Here is a 16,147-nt window from a genome sequence, read left to right as displayed (position 1 = left end):
GAAATGTGGTGTCCCTGTAGTTACATTAGGAAAAGGCTGTAGTTGAATTAATTTACTAAACCAAATCTGCTGTAAAGTATTTCTACAAGTTATTTGGCTTAAATAATCCGTATTTACCATTTTACAGTTCTAAAGGACAGAAATCTAAAAGAAGTCTCACTAGATTAAAATAGAGACACCCACCGAGCTAAAATATTTTTCAAATGATTCTAATGGAAAAGGCATTTATCTCCTGTTCTGCTTCCCAGAAATTCAGAATCTGGGTTGTTATTTTTTCATTTATATTCTAATGTAGCATCTTTACATCTTTCTGGTAGTTCTTACCTAATCATGTCCCTTTTGAACTATACCTGGGACTTTTTCTTTTTTTCTTTTTTTTTTTTTTGGGTCCAGTCGTGGGGCCTGAACTCTGGGCCTGGGCGCTGTCCCTCAGCTCTTCAGCTCAATGCTAGTGCTCTACCACTTGAGTCATAGCGCCCCCTCCGGCTACTTTCTTTTTGCTTATGTGGTGCTGAGGAATCGAACCCAGGGCCTCACGCATGCAAGGCAAGCGCTCTACCACTGAGCCACCTTCCCAGCCCCTATACCTGGGACTTTTAACTACCCATTTGAGTATACTTCCCTGGTTAGCTTTGAACCATGATCCTCAGATCTCAGCCTCCTGAATAGCTAAGATTACAGGCATGAGCCACCAGTGCCAGGCTGATGAAAACTTTCAAAACCTGAAAAACAAAATCAAAACAGTTCTTAAGAAGTGGGAAAACCTCCCATGCTCCTGAATTGGAAGGATCCACATCGTGAAAATGGCAGTAGTTGCCAAGGCTATCTACAAATTCAAAGCGATACCTATCAATATTCCAACCTCATTCTTCAAGGAAGTAGAAGAAGCAATCCAAAAAATCATAGGGAACAATAAAAGACCCCAAATAGCAAAAATGATTAAAAACAGAAAGAAAAGTGCTGGAAAAATATCAATACCAAATTTCAAACACTACTACAACATCATTGTAATCAAAACAGCATGATACTGACACAAGAACAGACTTCAGGAACAATGGAATATAATTGAAAATCCAGAAATGAACCTACAGACCTATAGCCATCTAATCTTCGATAAGTGAGCTAAAAATTAGAATGGAAGAAAGACAGCCTCTTCAGTAAATGGTGCTGGCAAAATTGGTTAACTACTTGTAGAAAACTAAAGCTAGATCCTTATATATCACCCTGCAAAAGAATAAACTCCAAATGGATCAAAGACCTGGAGTCAAAGCAGACACTGAAAACATTACAGGATGGAATTGGAGAAACTCTAAGTCTCCTTGGTACAGGCCGAAATTTTCTTAACAGACACCCAGAAACACAGCAAATCAAAGAAAGGTCGGACAAATGGGATTGCATGAAATTTCAGTTTCTGCTTGGCAAAGGATGAAGCTAGCAAGATCAATAGAAAGCCCAAAGATTGGGAGAAGATCTTCACTAGCCATACAATGGACCAGGGTCTCATATCTAAAATATACCTGGAACTCAAAAAATAAATGTCCCAACAACAAATCCTCACAATAAATAAGTGGGCTAAAGACTTAAAGAGAAACTTCTCTGAAGAGGAAAGAAGGATGGCCAGTAGACACATGAAGGAATGCTCAACCTCCCTAGCTATAAAATAAAGGCAAATCAAAACATTCAGATTCCACCTCACCCCAGTTAGTATGGCTATAATTAAGAATTCTAACAGCAGGTTGGTCTGTGGACAGAAAGGAGCCCTACTGCATTCTTGGTAGGCGTGTAAACTTGTTCAACCTCTTTGGAAAGTAGTATGGATATTCCTCAAAAGTCTCCACATAGAGCTCCCCTATTTCCCTGCAATCCCACTTTTGAGCATTTACCCAAATGATACAAACATGATTATTTTAAAGCTACCAGCACGAGTGTGTTTATTGCAGCATTATTTACCATAGGTAAGATATGGAACCAACCCAGATGCCCCTTAGTAGATGAATGGATTAAGAAAATATGGTATATATACACAATGGAATTCTATTACTCTATCAGAAAGAATGACATTGCCCTATTTCATAGGAAATGGAAAGACTTGGAAAAAATTAAGTGAAGTAAGGCAGGCCCAATGAAACATAGGTCCCATGGTTTCCCGTATTTGCAATAACGTATATTTTTGAGACAAGCAGAAATGGTCAGATAAGTTGATGTTAGGTGAAATGAACCCCAATATAAGTATTCAAATTTTTTTTCTTTCTTGTGATTGTGTCTAACATTTATAAGATGATTTCTTTGTTGCTTTGTATGTCCCTCCCCAACAGTATAACCCCTGTTTTCACTGTATTTGATGTTGGTATAATTTGTGGAGGGGAAGGGAAAAAACAAACAGTTTAAATAGGGATACAGATGGACCCATTGCAACAATGAGGTATAAAAGTCGTTATGTTGAAAAATGAACTTTACCACTTTGGCCTGGGGGGAGGTAGGGGGCACGTGGTGGGGGGATGAGAATGGATGTGAATGGGAAACAGAGGAGGAGGCAACAATGCTTAATAAGAAACGTACTCATTACTTTGTTCATGTAATTGTAACCCCTCTGTACAGTATTTTCACAAATAAGAAAAAGAAATATACTATTCAGAAAATCATATATAGAATTAGGGGCTGGGAAGGTGTTTCAGTTGTAGAGCGCTTGCCTTGCATGCTTGAGGCCCTGGGTTTCATTTCTCAGCACCACATAAGCCAAAATAAAAAATCAGCAAGTGGCGCTGTGGCTCAAGAGGTAGAGCACTAGCCTTGAGCTGAAGAGCTGAGGGACAGCGCCCAGGCCCAGGGTTCAAGCCCCATGACCGGACCCCAAAGAAATATATAGAGAGAGAATTATAAGATATAAAAATACTTAAGATTCAGGATCATTGTAGCATTAACATTGTAGCATTAAAAAAATATGTACCCTGTATCTGTTGGATATATTTTCACTTCTGTTATAATGTCTTTGAATTATGAAAGGTGATCATTTGATGTTATCTGGTTTATTCTTGCTTTTTTTAGCCACTAATGAGCATCCTGAGCATCGAGGATTACAGGTATGACATATTGGTGCATGTTTGTCTTTCAATTTTTAAGGGTTTTCCTCTTTCCTTTGAATTCAAACATTGTCCTGTCAGTAATTCTGCACATTCTCAGACTGTTGTTCTCAAAGAAGATAAGTATCTGTTTGATGGGTGATTGTCCTATTCATTGTATTTGACATAGTTTTCATTTTTTCTATTGATTTGCCCTTCCTAATTATTTCATTTGATGATTAGAATATTTAATATATAGACTTCAGTTTTGCCTCTATGGAGATTGTAGAAGTCATGTCAAAATAATGGTTTAAAAGATTCTTACAGAGACAGAATTGTGAACTTTATACATAAAAATGAAAAAAAAAATGGTCTTTGTTTCTATGAAGAAATTTTAAAAATAGGATTTAAATTATATGGTAATATATTTTAAATGCCATATGAACAAAAAATATGATAATCAGCAAAATTTTGTCTAGGTGACTGTCCCATTTATTGCCTCACCCCACCTTTCCCTGTTCTGGAGCCTAGAAAGGAAAAGGAAAATTTCTGTTGATTATTAAAGATTGTGAATTTCTCAAACTAGCTTTTTAGAAGCTCTAGAGGGTTGGGATGTAGAACTGTGTTGGCCAAGAAGAAGAAGGAGGAGGAAGAGAAGGAGGAGGAGCGGGAGGAGGAGGAGGAAGAAGAGGAGGATGAGGAGGAGGAAGAAGAGGAGGATGAGGATGAGGAGGAGGAGGAGGAGGAGGAGGAGGAGGAGGAGGAGGAGGAGGAGGAGGAGGAGGAGAAGATGAAGAAGAAGAAGAAGAAGAAGAAGAAGAAGAAGAAGAAGAAGAAGAAGAAGAAGAAGAGGGAGAAGAGGAAGAAGATGAAGAAGATGAAGAGGAGAAGGAGGAGAGGAAAAAGAGGAGCAAGGAGGAGGAAGAAAAAGAAAAGGAGGAGGAGGAAGAAGTACAGAATCAAATTTATCCACATTTTATTTGATGAATATTTATGGCAAAATAAGAGGTTCAAGTTTCATTTTGATCTTTACAGTAGTTCCTGTTTAGCCTCTGGATATACATTTCAAGTGGATACCTGAAATCAATGAAGTACTTTAGAGAGTTAACCCTCATTATCCAGAATTTCCACATCTAGGTGATCAATCAACCAGAAATTTAAAATATTCAGGAAAAAATGTTCCCCAAACATTCAATATAGCAACTATTTATATACTGTTACATGTATGTTGGTAATAGATATAACCTTGACGTGATTTAAAGTGTAACTTACTTTGTATGACATACTATGCTATTTTCTATATGGGACTGGAGCCTATGCTGATTTTAGTATACTCAATCAGTTCTGGAAGCAACACTGTAAATACCTAGATGACCATTTTATGATTTTACCCAAACAAATATAGCTACAATGAAGCTTCAGGTATAAATTAGGTACAGTAAGACAATTATAACAGTAGCTAATAAAAATAGAAAAATTGTAACAATATACTGTAAAAAAAAAAGTAATGTGAAATGGATATGTAAATGCATACCTGTAATTCCAGGAAACAAGACTAGGCAGGAAAATAATCAAAGAAATATACAGTGAAACTTTAGCTCCAAAAGAACCCAAAAAACAAAATGAAGGTATTAAGTGAATGTGGTCTCTTTTAAATTATGAGATGTTTTTCCATTAATCTTTTCAGAGCACAGTTGAGAACTGGTAACTTGTTGGGTCTTTGTCTGTCCCACGAAAGACAGACTGGGTCTGAGGAAAGGTAAGTGCGTTGCTTGCCCATTCTCCACACTCCCTCAGCCTAGGGGACAATCAGACACAGCGGGGAGCCAAGTCAAGAAGGAAGAGAACTCGTTTATTAACAGAGAGCAGCCCTTTTTAAAGCCAAAAAATGCTGGTGGTATGGCAGGGGAGGAAGAGGAAACAATCACTGTCAAAGTCACACCCTACCATGCACCTAAGCTTTCACGGGCGGATTACACACTGAATGTAAGGTAAATTGGGCTCTACCCACTCACCTCCCTCTCAGCACCATCTTTGTGCTCTGCAGTAACTAACTACAGAAGGGGGAATTACAGTGAAGGTGACTACTGTATAACTGTTCTGTGAAGAGAAAAACGTACCTTATTTAAAGGTTCTTTTCTGACAAGAAAAACCATGCACAATTCTTTTGCCTATTTCTGAAACTCTAAGATATTTTTCCCCTCCCAACTAACCATCTTCCCACCTGGGTGCTGGAAAGGACAAGCACTCCCAAACTAGCTTAGCTGTGCCATCTAGTCTTTCCAGGGCAACAATGCTTGATAAGAAATGTACTCATTACTTTGCTCAGGTAATTGTAACCTCTCTGTATGGTACTTTCACAATTAAAAAGAAAAAGCAGAAGTACAAACATGATTTATTCCTGAACAACCAAGCTTTCTGTAGCCTATTTCACTCTTCCTATTTTGCTCCCAGACGCCCAGAAGACCCTGGTTTGAAGACATATTCTGTATTGTGAGGTGTATGAGATAAATGACTTCTTTAGAAGAAAATGTGAATTTGGAGATTGAAATTGAGAAGGGAAATCAAACTATTCCATCTTTTTTACTAAGGACTAGAAAAAAATGATATGTGCTTACATGCTGAGAGTAAGCAACTTTTGCCACCTGTGGTAATGAATTTAATTTTGATGCTGTTGTGAAATGTGTCCTGAATCCTAATTCCTTATTTTCTGAGAGCACCACCTCTTCAGAAATTCTGATTTGTACTGTGAATATTTACTTCCTGTAAAATGTAGTTGCTTGGATATTTTGATTTTGTGAAAGCTTGGTTAGTTTGATATTGTTCTCTCAGTTGAATTATAAGCAAGTAAAAATGAATTGAAACTGATTAAATGAAGTTCTTTCTGCCCATTTACTCTGGTACAGATTTCTTTGATTTAGGAAATCTACATTTTAAGTCATTCTGGATGACTAACTAGGTCTGTGTATGTGGATGAGTCAATAAGAATTGCAGACGTTGCCACATTGATTTTGGAGCAAAAAATTACAGCTGGTAACTGGGCAATGATTCAGAAGACAGCTGAGGCTGAAGCCATGAGCCCTCCTGATTGTGTTAAGCTCGCAATCTCTTCTAAAACACCCTTCACTCCCCATTCAGTGGTTTCATTGTCTATGCAAAAAGGTTTCTGGAGCTTCATCTTATGCTGATCTCCTAGTATGCAAACATATGGGGAGTCAAAGCAAGCAAGCCAGATGTGGCAGAGGGATTTTTTTGGTCGGTTGTGGGGCCTGAACTCTGGGACTGGGCATTGTCCCTCAGCTCTTCAGCTCAAGTGTAAAACCGCTGATCTAAACAACTGCATAGATCAAGTAGATTTAACTGACATCTACCGAATAATTCACCCAGCAGCAACAGAACACACGTTTTTCTCTGCAGCACATACAACATTTTCCAAAATAGACCACATTTTAGGTCACAAAGCAATCTTGTCCAAATTCAGAAACATTGAAGTTATACCTTGCATTCGCTCACACAACAAGGGAATAAAATTAGAACTCAACACCAAAAACCACCAAAGAAAGTCCTCTAACACATGGATGCTGAACAACACACTGTTGAATCACCAGTGGGTCAGGGAAGAGATTAAAAAGGAAATTCAAATGTTCATGCTATTCAACAAAAATGAGCACACAAATGAACAGCTCTTCTGGGACAGAGCAAAGGCAGTACAGAGAGGCGAGTTTATAGCTTTGAGTTCCTATATCAACTAATTGGAGAGATCTAAAACCAATAATTTAATGAGACATCTGAACCTCCATGAAAAAGAGCAGCAAGATAAACCCTAATCCAGGAGATGGAAAGAAATAATTAAAATTAAATGAATTAGGATCCAAGAAGGCCATAGAAAGAATCAACAAAAGAATGAGTTGGTTCTTCGAAAAAATTAACAAAATTGACAGGCCCTTAGCAAATCTTATCAGAAAAAGAAGAAAACTCACCCAAATATATAAACTCAGAGATGAGAATGGAAACATCACCACAGAAACAACCAAGATTCAGAACATTATAAGGGAATACTTCTCAAAACTATGCTAATAAGTTTGAGAACTTGGCAGAAATGGACCTTTTCATTGCAAATATTGACATGCCGAAACTAAACCAAGATGAGTTAAAACATTTTGACATGCCCATATGAAACATTGAGATAGAAACTTCAATAAGAGCAGTCCCATTTAAAAAGAGCCCAGGACCAAAAAGATGTGCAGCAGAATTTTATAAGGCTTTCAAAGAAGAGCTCACACCAATAGCCCCTCAATGAAATTGAAAGAGAAAGTGCACTACCGAACTCACTCTGTGAAGACATCATAACCCTCATCCCAAAACCAGTCAGGGACTCATAAAAAAAGAGAACTTATAGACCCATTTCTTTGATGAACATTGATGCAAAATTCTGAACAAAATTTTGGCCAATCGACTTCAGCATTTCATCCAAAAAATCATAAACCATGATCAAACAGGATTCATTTCAGGAATGCAAAGCTGGGCCAATATACGCAAATCAATTAATATAATTCATCACATTGACAACAGCAAGGATAAAAACCACATAGTGATCTCAATAGATGCAGAAAAGGCATTTGAAAAGATTCAACACCCATTGATAATGAAGACTAGAAAAACTAGGAATCCGGTGAACATTCCTCAATACAATGAAGGCTGTATATGACAAACCTACAGCCAGCATTATACTTAATAGTGAAAAACTAAAGCCATTTCCTCTTAAATCAGGAACGAGGCAAGGATGTCCATTCTCGCCACTCCTCTTCAATCTAGTATTAGAATGCGTAGCTACAGCAATAAGACAAGATGCAAACATAAAATGGATCTAAATAGGGAAAGATGATGTAAAACACTCCCTCTTTTCAGATGTCATGATCTTGTATTTAAAGAATTCCACTGACTCCACTCCAAAATTATTCAAGCTTATTCAAAACTTGGGCAAAGTAACAGGGTATAAATTTAACCCTCAAAAATCAATGGCTTTTCTGTATGCCAAGAATGAGAAAAGTGTGGCTCAAATCAGGAAAGCAACTCCATTCATAATAGAGCCACAAAAAAAGAAAATACCTAGGAATTAACTTAACCAAAGAAGTGAAGGAAGTCTATGATGAAAATTTTAAAAGCCTGAAAAAAGTAATCAAAACAGAACATAGAAAGTGGCAAAAACTCCCATGCTCCTGGATTGGAAGGATCAACATCATGAAAATGGCAATATTTCCCAAGGCTATCTACAAATTCAATGCAATATCTATCAATATCCCAGATTCATTCTTCAAGGAATACAAGAGACATCCAAAAATTCATATAGAACAATAAAAAACCCTGGATAGCATCAAAGATCATTAACAGAAAGAAAAGGGCTGGAGGAATATCAAGACTAAATTTCAAACTCTACTACGACACAATAGTAATCAAAAAAACTTGGTAATGGCACAAGAACAGATTTCAGGACCAATGGAATAGAATTGAACCTAAAGATATATAGCCATCTAATTTTCGATAAGGAAGCTAAATAATTAGAATGGAAGAAAGACAGCCTCTTCAGTAAATGGTGCTGGCAAAATTGGTTAATCACTTGTAGAAAACTGAAGCTAGATCCTTATATATCACCCTGCACAAGAATCAACTCCAAATGGATCAAAGACTTCAGAGTAAAAGCAGACACTCTGAAAACATTACAGGATGCAACAGGAAAAACCCTAGGTCTCCTTGGCACAAGAGAAACACAACAAATCAAACAAAAGTTGGACAAATGGGATTGCATGAAATTGCAGAGCTTCTGCAAGGTAAAGGACATAGCAAGCAAGATCAATATAAAGCCTACGGATTGGGAGATGATCTTCCATAGCCATAAAATGGACCAGGGTCTCATATCTAAAATATACCTGGAACTCAAAAAAATAAATCCCCCAACAACAAATCCTCAGAGAAACAACTGCCCAATAAATAAGTGGGCTAAAGGCTTAAAGGGAAACTTCTTTGAAGAAGAAAGTAGGATGGCCGATAGACATATGAAGAAATGCTCAACCTCTCTAGCAAATCAACCCAACATTGAGATACCACCTCAGCCCAGTTAGAATTATATATCTTGATTATAGCCATAATCAAGAATTCTAATAACAACCGATGCTGGAGGGGATGTGGACAGAAGGGAACCTTACTTCATTGTTGGTGGGAATGTAAACTTGTTCAACCACTTTGGAAAGCAGTATGGAGGTTCCTCAAACGACTTCACATAGAGCTCCCCTATGATCCAGCAATCCCACTTTTGGGCATTTACCCAAATGCTTACAAACAAGACCACACTAAAGCTACCAGCATGACTATGTTTATTCCAGCATTATTTACCATAGCTAAGATCTGGAACCAACCCAGATGCCCCTTAGTAGATGAATGGATCTTGAAAATGTGGTATATATACACAATGGAATTCTATGCCTCCATCAGAAAGAATGACATTGCCCCATTTTTTAGGAAATGGAAAGGCTTGGAAAAATTATATTAAGTGAAGTAAGCCAAGATCAAAGAAGCATAGGTCCCATGGTTTCCCTTATTTGTAATATCTAGTATATGTATGAGTCAAGCAGAAAAGGTCAGATAATGTGATGCTAGGAAAATGAACCCTTAGATATGTAATTAAATGTTTTTTCTTTCATGCATTTGTTTCTAATACATTTATTAGATTATTTCTTATTTGCTTTGTATGTCCCTCCCCCACAGTATAACCCCTGCTTTCACTATATTTGGTGTTGGTACAATTTGTGGAGGATAAGGGGAAAAACAAGTCGTTTAAGGATAACTGTGGACCCGTTACAAGAATGAGAAGTACAAGTTGTCATGTCGAAAACGAACTTTACAACTTTGGTGGGGGGGGGAGAGGATGGGGGAGGAGGCTGGGAAGGGATATGAAGGGTAAACAAAGGAGGAGGCTGCAATGCTTGATAAGAAATGTACTCATTATCTTGCCCATGTAATTGTAACCCCTCTGTACAGTATGTTCACAGAAAATTAAAAATAAAAAAAGAAGCACAAAAATCAAAATACACAATATATCAATGAATAAGACACAAAATAAAGAGAATGACTACAACAAATGCAAGATGCCATGTTTGGAAATATAGATCTTTTGTTTTTATTATGAATTTATGACTATATTGGCCCCCACCAGGACTCCATCTCTGGTCCCAGAAATGGCCTACCTCCTTAGTGGCTCATAGGCTGGTGTGCTCACCATGACCCATTCACCAATTGGGCCTGCTAGGTCTTGAGTTCAAATTCCAGCATTGCCAAAGATTCATTCTGATGTGAAAAGCCTAGGGTTGCACATGTTTTCCTGTTCGGTGAATGTCCTGGGTCTCTTTGAGGATCGAAAATACTATATAAGCAACTCAATAGCCATGGGAATAGGTTGTCATCCATGTAAGCACAGTTGTATCTGTCAACATATTCAATAAAATGCACAATACATCCATGAATAAGATAAATAAAAATTAATAAAAAGTATAACTACACTGAATGCAAGATGCATACCACACCTGTAGGTAAAGAGAGATCCTATGATTTAAAAAGGTGGGCTTGGGGAGTCTGGGAAGATGGCGGAGGAGAAGCTGGAGTCTAAGTAAGTTCTCTCATAGAAAGCAGTTTTAGAGTTCCACTGAACAGTCCTAAGCCAGAGAATTACACCAAGTGTGCCATCACAGCACAGAGAATTAGGCCAGAGAAAGAAACCCGGGCAAGAAGACACTTCTGAGCTCTTGCCAGCAGCAGCCATGGCGGCGGCAGCTGTGGCAGTGGGCGAGCCCAGGAGCCATACCTGAGCAACAGAGAGTGCGGGATGTAGGAGCGAGACGCACAGAGGAGCATATTATACTCAACATCAGCAAGAACCGACAAGGAGCAGACATCTTCATCCTGCAGTTTGCAGACCAGAGACGACCCAGGAACTAAGATTTGGAATGATTAGAAGCCTGACATCCTCACTCCTTCTCAGGGAGTAGAGGAGGGAAGGCCGCCCCACCCCCCCCAGCACTGGTGTTCTCCATCTTGGATAGCGAAAAAGCTCGAAGGAGCTGCTAGCTCCAACTCAGGCCTTGGAATAAAACGAGTCATTTAGCAGGTCACAAGAACTTAACGGCGGCGTGACCTGCCAGACTCAGCTCCACCCAGGGAAACGTCACCCAGCTCGGCACCAGCCCTAGAAGTGGGTTTCTTCACTGGGTAATCAGAGCCAGAGGCTGCTCCTCCCTCTAGCAGCCTCGACAATCAATTGAAAATCAGTAAACAGAAACACTGAGAATGGCTCCAGGCTGGGCTCTGTGAGGTTTTCACAAAGTAGCCCCGGAAAAGCTACTGTCTGTTGAAAGGCCTCAACTCTACCCAGAACCTAGCCTCATCACTGCATCCCCCTCTTTTGTGATACTCAAAGCAGATCTGCCTCCCAATGAACTAGCCTGGGAGGAGGATCGCCAAGTCCTGGGTAAAGCAGAGCATTTTTCTGCCTGTTGGAACAAACTGACTTAAAAAACCAACCAAGCGATAATCTTATAAATGTGTCAGAAACACATGCATGAAAAAAAAAACATTAAAATACACATCTAAGGGTTCATTTTCCTGACATAACATTATCTGACCTTTTCCGCTTGACTCATACATATACTAGATATTACAAATAAGGGAAACCATGGGATCTATGTTTCTTTGGGCCTGGCTTACTTCGCTTAATATAATTTTTTCCAAGTTTTTCCATTTCCTAACAAATGGGGCAATGTCATTCTTTCTAATGGAGGCATAGAATTCCACTGTGTATATATACCACATTTTCTTGATCCATTCATCTACTGAGGGGCATCTGGGTTGGTTCCATATCTTAGCTATGGTAAATAATGCTGCAATAAACATTGTTGTGTTGGTAGCTTTAGTGTGGAGGAGAGGGGGAAAAACCAGTTGTTTAAGGATACAGGTGGACCTGTTGCAACAATGAGAAGTACAAGTTCTCATGTCCAAAACTAGCATTACAACGTCGGTGGGGGGGGGGAAGGAGAAGGATTGGGATTGGGGGGAGGGGGGAGGCTGGGAAGGGATGTGAAGGGTAAACAAAGGAGGAGGCTGCAATGCTTGGTAAGAAATGTACGCATTATCCTTCCCACGTCATTGTAACACCTCTGTACAGTATGTTCACAAATAAAATAAAATTAAAAAAAAAAAGTAACCAACCAAGCCACAGGACCAAAACCAGACCAGAGACTCCAACAAGAAGCTGGTTAAGGACACAAGGGAGATACAGGATTTTTCCCACTTCACCCAAAAAAAATCAAAGAAGTTTTTTTTCTTTTCTTCTTCTTCGTCTTCTTTTTTTTTAATTTTTTATTTTTGGTATCTTATATAAAATTTTTTTTTTCTTTTCTAAAACTTTTTTTAATCTTTAATCTTTGTCTTTTTTGAAAAGAAAATTGTTTTCCAGAAATATTTTTTTTTCCTCTTATACTTTTATTTTAGGGATACGTGAGTGTGCGTTTTTCTTTCTTTTTTGGTCTTCTTTCTCTTTTTTTTTTCTTTTTTAATTATCTTTTTGTTTTTTGTTTAGCTCTACTTAACTTCTCATCTTTTTCTTCTTCCTTTCTTATCCTTTTCACCTTCTCCTCTCTTTCATTCTTCTTTATGTGACTTAATTCTTTTTTTTTAATTTTATTTTTTTTTATTTGAGAACATACTGTACAGAGGGGCTACAATTACATGGGCAGGATAATGCATACATTTCTTACCGAGCATTGCAGGCTCCTCCTTTGTTTACCCTTCACCTCCCTTCCCAGCCTCCCCTTCCCCCCACCCAATTATACTCCCCTCTCCCTCCCACACCGACATTGTAAAGTTGGTTTTGACATGACATTTTGTACTTCTCATTGTTGAAACAGGTCCACCTGAATCCTTAAACGACTTGTTTGTCCCCATCTCCTCCACATGTTATACTGACATCAAATATAGTGAAAGCGGGGGTTACACTGTGGGGGAGGGACATACAAAGCAACAAAGAAATAGTCTTATAAATGCGTTAGAAACACATGCAAGAAAGAAACGTAAACATTAAAATACATATTTAAGGGTTCATTTTCCTAACACAACATTATCTGACCTTTTCCGCTTGACTCATACCTATACTAGATATTGCAAATAAGGGAAACCATGGGACCTATGCTTCTTTGGTACTGGCTTACTTCACTTAATATAATTTTTTCCAAACCTTTCCAGTTCCTAAAAAATGGGGCAATGTCATTCTTTCTGATGGAGGCATAGAATTCCATTGTGTATATACCATTGTGTATATATACCACATTTTCTTGATCCATTCATTTACTGAGGGGCATCTGGGTTGGTTCCATATCTTAGCTATGGTAAATAATGCTGCAATAAACATAGTTGTGCTGGTAGCTTTAGCGTGGTCTTGTTTGTAAACATTTGGGTAAATGCCCAAAAGTGGGATTGCTGGGTCATAGGGGAGATCTATGTGAAGTCTTTTGAGGAACCTCCATACTGCTTTCCAAAGTGATTGAACAAGTTTACATTCCCACCAACAATGAAGTAACGTTCCTTTCTGTCCACATCTCCTCCAGCATCTGTTGTTGTTAGAGTTCTTGATTTTTGCTGTTCTAACTGGAGTGAGGTGATATCTCAATGTTGTTTTGATTTGCATTTCTTTTATGGCTAGGGATGTTGAACATTTCTTCATGTGTCTATTGGCCATCCTTCTTTCTTCTTCAGAGAGCTTCTCTTTAAGTTTTTCGCCCACTTATTTATTGGGCAGTTGTTTCTTTGAGGATTTGTTGTTGGGTGGTTTAATTTTTTGAGTTCCAAGTATATTTTGGATATGAGACCCTTGTCCGTTATATGGATAGTAAAGATCTTCTCCCAATCGGTGGGCTTTCTATTGATCTTGCTAGCTATGTCATTTGCCCTGCAGAAGCTCTGCAACCGTGTGCAATCCCATTTGTCCAACCTTTCTTTGATTTGTTGTGCTTCCGGGTCTCTATTCAGAAAATTTCGGCCTGAGCCAAGGAGACCTAGGGTTTCTCCTATTCCATCCTGTAATGTTTTCAGAGTGTCTGCTTTGAGTTCAAGGTCTTTGATTCATTTGGAGTTGATTCTGGTGCAGGGTGATATATAAGGATCTAGCTTTAGTTTTCTACATATAGTTAACCAATTTTGCCAGCACCATTTACTGAAGGGCTGTCTTTCTTCCATTCTATTGTTTTACCTCCCTTATCTAAGATTAGATGGCTATAGGTCTGTAGGTTCATTTCTGGGTTTTCAATTCTATTCCATTGGTCCTGAGGTCTGTTCTTATGCCAATACCAAGCTGTTTTGATTACTATGGTTTTATAGTAGAGTTTGAAATTTGGTATTGATATTCCTCCAGTAGGGTTCTTTCCGTTGAGGAGCGTTTTTGCTATTCAGGGTCTTTTTTTGTTCCATATGAATTTTTGGATTGCCTCTTCTATTTCCTTGAAGAATGAGGGTGGAATTTTGATAGGTATCGCGTTGAATTTGTAGATAGCCTTGGGAAGTATTGCCATTTTCACGATGTTAATCTTGCCAATCCAGGAGCATGGGAGGTTTTGCCATTTTTTAAGTTCTGTGTTGATTTCCTTTTTCAGGATTTTGAAGTTTTCATCATAGTGGTCCTTCACTTCTTTGGTTAAGTTAATTCCTAGGTATTTTATTTTTTGTGGGGCTATTACAAATGGAGTTGCTTTCCTAATTTCAGCCACACTTTTCTCATTGTTGGCATATAGAAAAGCCATTGATTTGGGGGGTTAATATTATAACCTGCTACTTTGCCAAAGTTTTGAATCACCTTGAGTAATTTGGGAGTGGAGTCTACGGGATTCTTTAAATACAAGATCATTTCATCTGCAAAGAGGGAGAGTTTTATTTCTTCTTTCCCTATTTGGATCCCCTTTATGTCTGCATCTTGTCTTATTGCTGTAGCTAGGCATTCTAATACTAGATTGAAAAGAAGTGGAGAGAGTGGGCATCCTTGTCTTGTTCCTGAGTTAAGAGGAAATGGCTTTAGTTTTTCACCATTGAGTATAATGCTGGCTGTAGGTTTGTCATATACAGCCTTTATTGTATTGAGGAATGTTCCATGGATTCCTAATTTTTCCAGAACCTTCATCATAAATGGGTGTTGGATCTTGTCAAATGCTTTTTCTGCATCTATTGAGATAACCATGTCGTTCTTATTCTTGCTCCTGTTGATGTGATGAATAATATTAATTGATTTGTGTATATTGAACCAGCTTTGCACCCCTGAAATGAATCCTGTTTGATCATGGTGTATGATTTTTTGGATGAATTGTTGAAGTCGATTGGCCAAAATTTTGTTGAGAAGTTTTGCATCAATGTTCATCAAAGAAATGGGCCTATAGTTCTCTTTCTTTGATGAGTCCCTGCCTGGTTTTGGGATGAGGGTTATGATGGCTTCATAGAATGTGTTCGGTAGTGATCTTTCTCTTTCAATTTCATTGAAGAGTTGGAGGAGTATTGGTGTGAGCACTGCTTTGAAGGCCTTGTAAAATTCCACTGTAAAACCATCTGGTCCTGGACTTTTCTGAGTTGGGAGGTCTCTTATTGCTGTTTCTATTTCAATGCTTGATATGGGCCTGTTAAGCTGGTTTAACTCATCTTGGTTTAGTTTTGGCATGTCAATATTTGCTAGGAAAAGGTCCATTTCTGTCAAGTTCTCAAACTTATTAGCATTAAGTTTTGAGAAATATTCCCTTATAAAGTTCTGAATCTTGGTTGTTTCCGTGGTGATGTTTCCATTCTCATCTCTGAGTTTATTAATTTGGGTGTGTTCTCTCCTTTTTCTGATAAGGTTTGCTAAGGGTCTGTCAATTTTGTTAAGTTTTTCGAAGAACCAACTCTTTGTTTTGTTGATTCTTTCTATAGTTTTTTTGGATTCTAATTCATTTAATTCTGATTTAATTTTGATTATTTCTTTCCGTCTACTGGATTGGGGTTTATCTTGCTGCTCTTTTTCAAGGAGGTTT

The sequence above is a fragment of the Dipodomys merriami genome, unplaced genomic scaffold (genome assembly GCF_024711535.1).
Source record: "Dipodomys merriami isolate MVZ:Mamm:240054 unplaced genomic scaffold, mDipMer1.0.p SCAF_23, whole genome shotgun sequence".
Classification (NCBI taxonomy): Eukaryota; Metazoa; Chordata; class Mammalia; order Rodentia; family Heteromyidae; genus Dipodomys; species Dipodomys merriami.
This window is presented reverse-complemented; position numbering follows the sequence as displayed.